General features: G+C 40.2%; 2 non-coding genes across 2 annotated transcripts; both read left to right on the top strand.

Annotated features, from left to right (window-relative positions):
- Positions 1 to 3,729: 3,729 nt before the first annotated feature.
- TRNAG-UCC (transfer RNA glycine (anticodon UCC)) lies at positions 3,730 to 3,801 on the top strand. The gene has a single exon. It is a non-coding gene; the product is annotated as a tRNA-Gly (tRNA).
- A 2,261-nt stretch (positions 3,802 to 6,062) lies between these two features.
- Positions 6,063 to 6,134, top strand: TRNAG-UCC (transfer RNA glycine (anticodon UCC)). The gene has a single exon. It is a non-coding gene; the product is annotated as a tRNA-Gly (tRNA).
- Positions 6,135 to 8,913: the final 2,779 nt, after the last annotated feature.

Genomic DNA, 8,913 nt, shown 5'->3' with positions numbered 1-8,913 from the left:
GAAGATTGTGAATGCAATTACACTCCTGTTTACTGAAATCCGATCACGAGGAAGATTGTGAATGCAATCGCACTCCGATTTACTGAAATGAAGCGTTTTTGGCAATAAACTTGTTGTTTGCACATTTTGCACACTGATAGTCCCGAATTACACTTCCAATGCAGACATGCGTGTTTCTTCATATAGTTTGCACCTGAGTTGGACGTACCAAGCAAAACAACACATTTTCCACGAGGAAGATTGTGAATGCAATTGCACTCCTATTTACTGAAATCCGATTTACTAAATACGCCTTCGTGAGATATATCAGACATGAAGTTTCTGGCCAAGTTTTGTCAAATTCTGTGTGCTTGGTTCAAACACTAATGACTGAAGTGTTTGCCCCTCTCATTCCTTCATTCATTCAGTCACACACTCACTCATTCACTCCAGCATTCACTCACTCCCTCATTCACTCACACTCAATCATTCACTCACTCATTCACCGAATGACTCACTCACTGATGTTGGTTTTTATTATTGATGAAAGGATATTTGAGAAGTTTGTTAATTGTATGAATAAAATATTTAACATTTGAAAAGAATATGTTTCACGGAGCGATGGTGGTATAGTGGTGAGCATAACTGCCTTCCAAGCAGTTTACCTGGGTTCGATTCCTGACCATCGTAGCTTAATTTTTATACTGTGCTCGCGAAGTGCAAAGCAGGTTTCAGCGATCGGGTGTGTGTGTGTGTGTGTGTGTGTGTGTGTGTGTGTGTGTGTGTGTGTGTGTGTGTCTGCATTAAAAAAAAAATTCTCAGCCACCTTTGGATCGATTGACAAGAAATTCTTCCCACCGGAGTATCTCCGACTGAAGATTTATTTATCTCTAATCAGGACGTTTCACCGAGAATTATTACATTTGCACAAGTCATTTCCACGAAGAACATTGTGAATGGAAAACAGTCCTTTCCCTGAAATGTCGCGCTTTGGACCAAAAACTTCGTGTCTCCACATTTTGCAGAGTGTGCAATGATTCATGCAAAAGCTCCTCCTCTGTCGTGAAAAGAAGCGTTTTGGAGCAAAAACTTATTGTCTGCACAAATTGCACCCTCATTGTACCGAATCACACTTCTAATATTGAAACGCGTGTTTCCTCAAACAGTTGAACATTGTGATTGTAAAAACAGTCCTATTTCCTGAAAAGAAGCGTTTTGGACCAAAAACTTATTGTCTGCACAAATTGCACCCTCATTGTCCCGAATCACACTTCAAATATTGAAACACGTGTTTCATCAAATTGTGGAACATTGTGAATGCAAAAGCACTCCTATTTACTGAAATGAAGCGTTTTTTGCAATGAAGTTGTTGTTTGCACATTTTGCACCCATATTTTCCCGAATCACTCTTCTTATGCGTGTTTCATCAAATTGTGGAACATTGTGAATGCAAAAGCATTCCTATTTACTGAAATGAAGCGTTTTTGGCAATAAACTTGTTGTTTGCACATTTTGCACACTTATTGTCCCGAATTACACTTTAATGCAGAAATGCGTGTTTCATCATATCGTGTGCACCTGAGTTTAACGTCCTTCGCAAAACCACACATTTTCCACTCGGAAGATTGTGAATGTAATTCCAATCCTGTTTACTGAAATCCGATCACGAGGAAGATTGTGAATGCAATAGCACTCCGATTTACTGAAATGAAGCGTTTTTGGCAATAAACTTGTTGTTTGCACATTTTGCACACTTATTGTCCCGAATTACACTTCCAATGCAGAAATGCGTGTTTCATCATATAGTTTGCACCTAAGTTGTACGAACCAAGCAAAACAACACATTTTCCACGAGGAAGATTGTGAATGCAATTGCACTCCTGTCTCCTGAAATCCGATCACGAGGAAGATTGTGAATGCAATAGCACTCCGATTTACTGAAATGAAGCGTTTTTGGCAATAAACTTGTTGTTTGCACATTTTGCACACTTATTGTCCCGAATTACACTTCCAATGCAGAAATGCGTGTTTCATCATATAGTTTGCACCTGAGTTGTACGAACCAAGCAAAACAACACATTTTCCAAGAGGAAGATTGTGAATGCAATTGCACTCCTATTTACTGAAATCCGATATACTAAATACGCCTCCGTGAGATATATCAGACATGAAGTTTCTGGTCAAGTTTTGTCAAATTCTGTGTGCTTGGTTCAAACACTAATGACTGAAGTGTTTGCCCCTCTCATTCCTTCATTCATTCAGTCACACACTCACTCATTCACTCCAGCACTCACTCACTCCCTCATTCACTCACACTCAATCATTCACTCACTCATTCACCGAATGACTCACTCACTGATGTTGGTTGAAAATTATTGATGAAAGGATATTTGATAAGTTTGTTAATTGTATGAATAAAATATTTAACATTTGAAAATAATATGTTTCACGGAGCGGTGGTGGTATAGTGGTGAACATAGCTGCCTTCCAAGCAGCTGACCCGGGCTCGATTCCTGGCCTTCGCAACTAAATTTTTATACTGTGCTCGCGAAGTGCAAAGCAGGTTTCAGCGATCGGGTGTCTGTGTGTGCGTGTCTGCATAAAAAAAAAAAAAAATTCTCATCCACCGTTGTATCGATTGACAAGAAATTCTTCCCACCGGAGTATCTCCGACTGAAGATTTATTTATCTTTCATCATGACGTTTCCACGAGAATTATGACATTTGCACACGTCATTTCCACGAAGAACATTGTGAATGGAAAAACAGTCCTTTTTACCTGAAATGTCGCGCATTGGACCAAAAACTTATTGTCTGCACATTTTGCAGAGTGTGCAATGATTCATGCAAAAGCACTCCTCTGTCGTGAAAAGAAGCGTTTTGGAGCAAAAACGTATTGTCTGCACAAATTGCACCCCCATTGTCCCGAATCACACTTCAAATATTGAAACACGTGTTCCATCAAATTGTGGAACATTGTGAATGCAAAAGCATTCCTATTTACTGAAATGAAGCGTTTTTTGCAATAAAGTTGTTGTTTGCACATTTTGCACACTTATTGTCCCGAATGCCACTTTAATGCAGAAATGCGTGTTTCATCATATCGTGTGCACCTGAGTGGTACGTCCTTCACAAAACCACACATTGTCCACTCGGAAGATTGTGAATGCAATTCCACTCCTGTTTACTGAAATCCGATCACGAGGAAGATTGTAATGCAATAGCACTCCGATTTACTGAAATGAAGCGTTTTTGGCAATAAACTTGTTGTTTGCAGATTTTGCACACTTATTGTCCCGAATTACACTTCCAATGCAGAAATGCGTGTTTCATCATATAGTTTGCACCCGAGTTGTACGAACCAAGCAAAACAACACATTTTCCACGAGGAAGATTGTGAATGCAATTGCACTCCTATTTACTGAAATCCGATTTCCTAAATACGCCTCCGTGAGATATATCAGATATGAAGTTTCTGGCCAAGTTTTGTCAAATTCTGTGTTTGGTTGAAACGCTCATGACTGAAGTGTTTGCCCCTCTCATTCCTTCATTCATTCAGTCACACACTCACTCATTCACTCCAGCACTCACTCACTCCCTCATTCACTCACACTCAATCATTCACTCACTCATTCACCGAATGACTCACTCACTGATGTTGGTTGAAAATTATTGATGAAAGGAGTTTTGATAAGTTTGTTAATTGTATGAATAAAATATTTAACATTTGAAAAGAATATGTTTCAGGGAGCGATGGTGGTATAACGGTGAGCATAGCTGCTTTCCAAGCAGTTGACCCTGGTTCGATTCCTGGCCATCGCAGCTTAATTTCTATAGTGTGCTCGCGAAGTGCAAAGCAGGTTTCAGCGATCGGGTGTGTGTGTGTGCTCCTGCAGAGTGCGTGTCTGCATTTCAATCTTTTTTTTCTCATCCACCGTTGGATCGATTGACAAGAAATTCTTCCCACCGGAGTATCTCCGACTGAAGATTTATTTATCTATAATCATGACGTTTCCACGAGAATTATGACATTTGCACACGTCATTTCCACGAAGAACATTGTGAATGGAAAAACAGTCCTTTTTACCTGAAATGTCGCGCTTTGGACCAAAAACTTATTGTCTGCACATTTTGCAGAGTGTGCAATGATTCATGCAAAAGCACTCCTCTGTCGTGAAAAGAAGCGTTTTGGAGCAAAAACCTATTGTCTGCACAAATTGCACCCTCATTTTCCTGAATCACACTTCAAATATTGAAACACGTGTTTCATCAAATTGTGGAACATTGTGAATGCAAAAGCACTCCTATTTACTGAAATGAAGAGTTTTTGGCAATAAACTTGTTGTTTGCACATTTTGCACCCATATTTTCCCGAATCACTCTTCTTACGTGTGTTTCATCAAATTGTGGAACATTTTGAATGCAAAAGCATTCCTATTTACTGAAATGAAGCGTTTTTTGCAATAAAGTTGTTGTTTGCACATTTTGCACACTTATTGTCCCGAATTACACTTTAATGCAGAAATGCGTGTTTCATCATATCGTGTGCACCTGAGTTGTACGTACTTCGCAAAACAACACATTTTCCACTCGGAAGATTGTGAATGCAATTACACTCCTGTTTACTGAAATCCGATCACGAGGAAGATTGTGAATGCAATAGCACTCCGATTTACTGAAATGAAGCGTTTTTGGCAATAAATTGTTGTTTGCACATTTTGACACTTATAGTCCCGAATTACACTTCCAATGCAGACATGCGTGTTTCATCATATAGTTTGCACCCGAGTTGTACGTACCAAGCAAAACAACACATTTTCCACGAGGAAGATTGTGAATGCAATTGCACTCCTATTTACTGAAATCCGATTTTAGTCAGGTTCACGATGTTTTTTCGTTCAGAATCATGATAGATTAGCAAACCTATACATTTTTGGAAACGTTATTACATGGAAAATCTGAAAATCAATGTTTACATTTTGCAATTCCGACGAATTCAATTCGACCAATCGACCAATTCCATTCGACCATTCGACCAATCGCTTCGATCGATTCGATTCATCGAATTCGATTCGTTCGACCAATTCGATTTGCCAATCAATTTGACCGACCTTTGCTTGTGTGGAACGGACTGTGAAAACGATGCGGACTATATTGTCGGATACGACACACAGGACAGTGATGACGAACTCTAAATGGCATATTCTGTAATCGTGTATGTTTGATGCCATTGACTGCCTGTGTATATTTTGTCATTGACTGCCTGTGTGGATGTGAAGTTATACTGACTGCATGTGTATATATGATTTTGCTGACTGCCTGTGTATGTTTGGTGATATGAATTATTGTGACACATTTTGATGTTATTAACTGCCTGTACAAAATGATAACATGTATTTGATTATGCAACTTATCGCGAATATAAAGACAGTAGTTTGCAATTCAAAACCTTTGATTCGTGTCTTACCATTCCCCATAGCACTAATTTGATACTTTCATTGGATTCCTTGTCCCTGAAAATATAGGTTTAGTATATTTTAAAAAGTTTTTAGGGTAATTAGAGGCAGAAATAGAACAAAATATGTATTTTACAGTGGCCATTTTGAAAATCCAAAATGGCCGCCATACAGGTATCTCTCCAAATGTAAATATTGATTTTTAGTTTCCTGATGCTATAACCTTTCCAAAAATGTATAGGTTTGCTAATCTACCATGATTTTGAACGAAATATAATTTATTGACAAAGTGAACCTGACTATTTACTAAATACGCCTTCGTGAGATATATCAGATATGAAGTTTCTGGCCAAGTTTTGTCAAATTCTGTTTGGTTCAAACGCCAATGACTGAAGTGTTTGCCCCTCTCATTCCTTCATTCATTCAGTCACACACTCACTCATTCACTCCAGCACTCAGTCACTCCCTCATTCACTCACACTCAATCATTCATTCATTCACTCACTCATTCACCGAATGACTCACTCACTGATGTTGGTTTATAATTATTGATGAAAGGATATTTGATAAGTTTGTTTATTGTATGAATAAAATATTTAACATATGTAAAAGAATATGTTTCATGGAGCGATGGTAGTATAGTGGTGAGCATAGCTGCCTTCCAAGCAGTTGACCTGAGTTCGATTCCCGGCCATTGCAGCTTACTTCTAAAACTGTGCTCGCGAAGTGCAGAGCAGATTTCAGCGATCGGGGGTGTGTGTGTGTGTGTGTGTGTGTGTGCATGCGTCTGCATTTTAAACACAATTTTTCTCAGCTACCGTTGGATCGATTGACAAGAAATTCTTCCCACTGGAGGATTTCCGACTGAAGATTCATTTATCTATAATCAGGACGTTTCCCCGAGAATTATTACATTTCCACAAGTCATTTCCACGAAGAACATTGTGAATGGAAAACAGTCCTTTCCCTGAAATGTCGCGCTTTGGACCAAAAACTTATTGTCTCCACATTTTGCAGAGTGTGCAATGATTCATGCAAAAGCTCCTCCTCTGTCGTGAAAAGAAGCGTTTTGGACCAAAAACTTATTGTCTGCACAAATTGTACCCTCATTGTCCCGAATCACGCTTCAAATATTGAAACACGTGTTTCATCAAATTGTGGAACATTGTGAATGCAAAAGCACTCGTATTTACTGAAATAAAGAGTTTTTTCCAATAAACTTGTTGTTTGCACATTTTGCACCCATATTTTCCCGAATCACTCTTCTTACGCGTGTTTCATCAAATTGTGGAACATTGTGAATGCAAAAGCATTCCTATTTACTGAAATGAAGCGTTTTTGGCAATAAACTTGTTGTTTGCACATTTTGCACACTCATTGTCCCGATTTACACTTCCAATGCAGAAATGCGTGTTTCATCATATGATTTCATCATCATTTCAATGCGTGTTTCATCATATAGTTTGCACCTGAAATGTACGTACTTAGCAAAACAACACATTTTCCACGTAGAACATTGTGAATGGAAAAACAGTCCTTTTTCCTGAAATGTCGCGCTTTGGACCAAAAACGTATTGCCTGCACATTTTGCAGAGTGTGCAATGATTCCTTCAAAAGCACTCCTCTGTCGTGAAAAGAAGCGTTTTGGAGAAAAACTTCTTTTTTTTTTTTCTTTTTTTTTTTTTGTATGCAAGATCGAGGCTCGTGAAAGAGCGAACATTAATCACACAGAAAGACAAACAGACACAGAAAACAAATAACATCGGGAGCGGTAGACAAGATGGGGAGAGAGGGGGAAGGACACAAACACAACATTTGAGAGCAGGGACATCAGGGCTGAGAGCAGGGACAGGGACATTTGAGAGCATGAGAGAGAGACATGGAGACATCGAGAGATCTGTGGGAGGGAGAGGGCTTCGGGGGGGAGGCATGTGAAGGGGGGGGAGGCATGTGAAGGGGGGGGGGGGAGCGGCATGTGAAGGGGCGGGGGTGGTGGGAGAGGTATAAACATATGGACACTGCCAGGATTTCCAGGAAAGAAGTTGGAATTTCAAACAAGGTGGATCTGGGGTGAATCAGTGGGGGTATTAAAGATCAAGGTTTTGGATGGGGGAAGATAAGAGATGGTGGTGAACAGCTGTTTTAAAGACCTTGAGGGAGGAGAGGGATTGAAGGGAGTGTGGGAGTTTGTTCCAGAGGCGGGAGAAAAGAGGAATGAAAGAGTGAAGGTGAGCAGAGAGCCGAGATTTCGGCAGTTTAACCATCAGAGGGTTGCTGGCAGATCTTGTGCGACCTGTAGGAATATTTGGGGGACAGAGCACAGAGAGAGCTGGGGGAGCAAGGCCGGAGAGGAGTCGGTAGAAGACAGAAAGACCACCTACCTGCCTGCGGTGAGTGAGTGAAAGGCCCTCAGAGATAGCTTCATCGCGGGAGATTCCAATGATTTTGAAAGCTTTGGATTCAACAGCGTGACGCCGAGCCAGGTGTGAGGCAGGAGCACCAGCCCATAGGGGAGAACAGTATTCCATTGAGCTGCGGGTGAAAGCCTTGTATGTGGTGAGGAGCTCAGGTGTGCCGAGGAAGGACTTCGCACGACGGAGGATGCCCAGTCGGCGACTGGCTTTGGAGGCCAGCTTGGAAATGTGGTTTTCCCAAGAAAGATCATGGCAGATAGTGAGACCCAAAAGCTTGAGCGACAGAACTTCTTGGAGAGGATTGTTGAGAAAGTAGATGGGAGGGTTGTCCAGTCGCACAAATTGTCCCGAATCACAAGTCGCACAAATTGTGCAGTCACAATCTGCACAAATTGCACCCTCATTGTCCCGAATCACACTTCTAATATTGAAACGCGTGTTTCCTCAAACAGTTGAACATTGTGATTGTAAAAACAGTCCAATTTCCTGAAAAGAAGCGTTTTGGGCCAAAAACTTATTGTCTGCACAAATTGCACCTCATTGTCCCGAATCACAATTCAAATATTGAAACACGGGTTTCATCAAATTGTGGAAAATTGTGAATGCAAAAGCACTCGTATTTACTGAAATTAAGAGTTTTTGGCAATAAACTTGTTGTTTGCACATTTTGCACCCATATTTTCCCGAATCACTCTTCTTACGCATGTTTCATCAAATTGTGGAACATTGTGAATGCAAAAGCATTCCTATTTACTGAAATGAAGCGTTTTTGGCAATAAACTTGTTGTTTGCATATTTTGCACACTTATTGTCCCAAATTACACTTTAATGCAGAAATGCGTGTTTCATCATATCGTGTGCACCTGAGTTGTACGTACTTCGCAAAACAACACATTTTCCACTCGGAAGATTGTGAATGCAATTACACTCCTGTTTACTGAAATCCGATCACGAGGAAGATTGTGAATGCAATCGCACTCCGATTTACTGAAATGAAGCGTTTTTGGCAATAAACTTGTTGTTTGCACATTTTGCACACTGATAGTCCCGAATTACACTTCCAA

The sequence above is a fragment of the Myxine glutinosa genome, chromosome 1 (genome assembly GCF_964187855.1).
Source record: "Myxine glutinosa chromosome 1, kmMyxGlut1.1, whole genome shotgun sequence".
Taxonomy (NCBI): Eukaryota; Metazoa; Chordata; class Myxini; order Myxiniformes; family Myxinidae; genus Myxine; species Myxine glutinosa.
The sequence above is the reverse complement of the archived record's forward strand: the minus strand, read 5'-3'. Positions and strand labels throughout refer to the sequence as shown.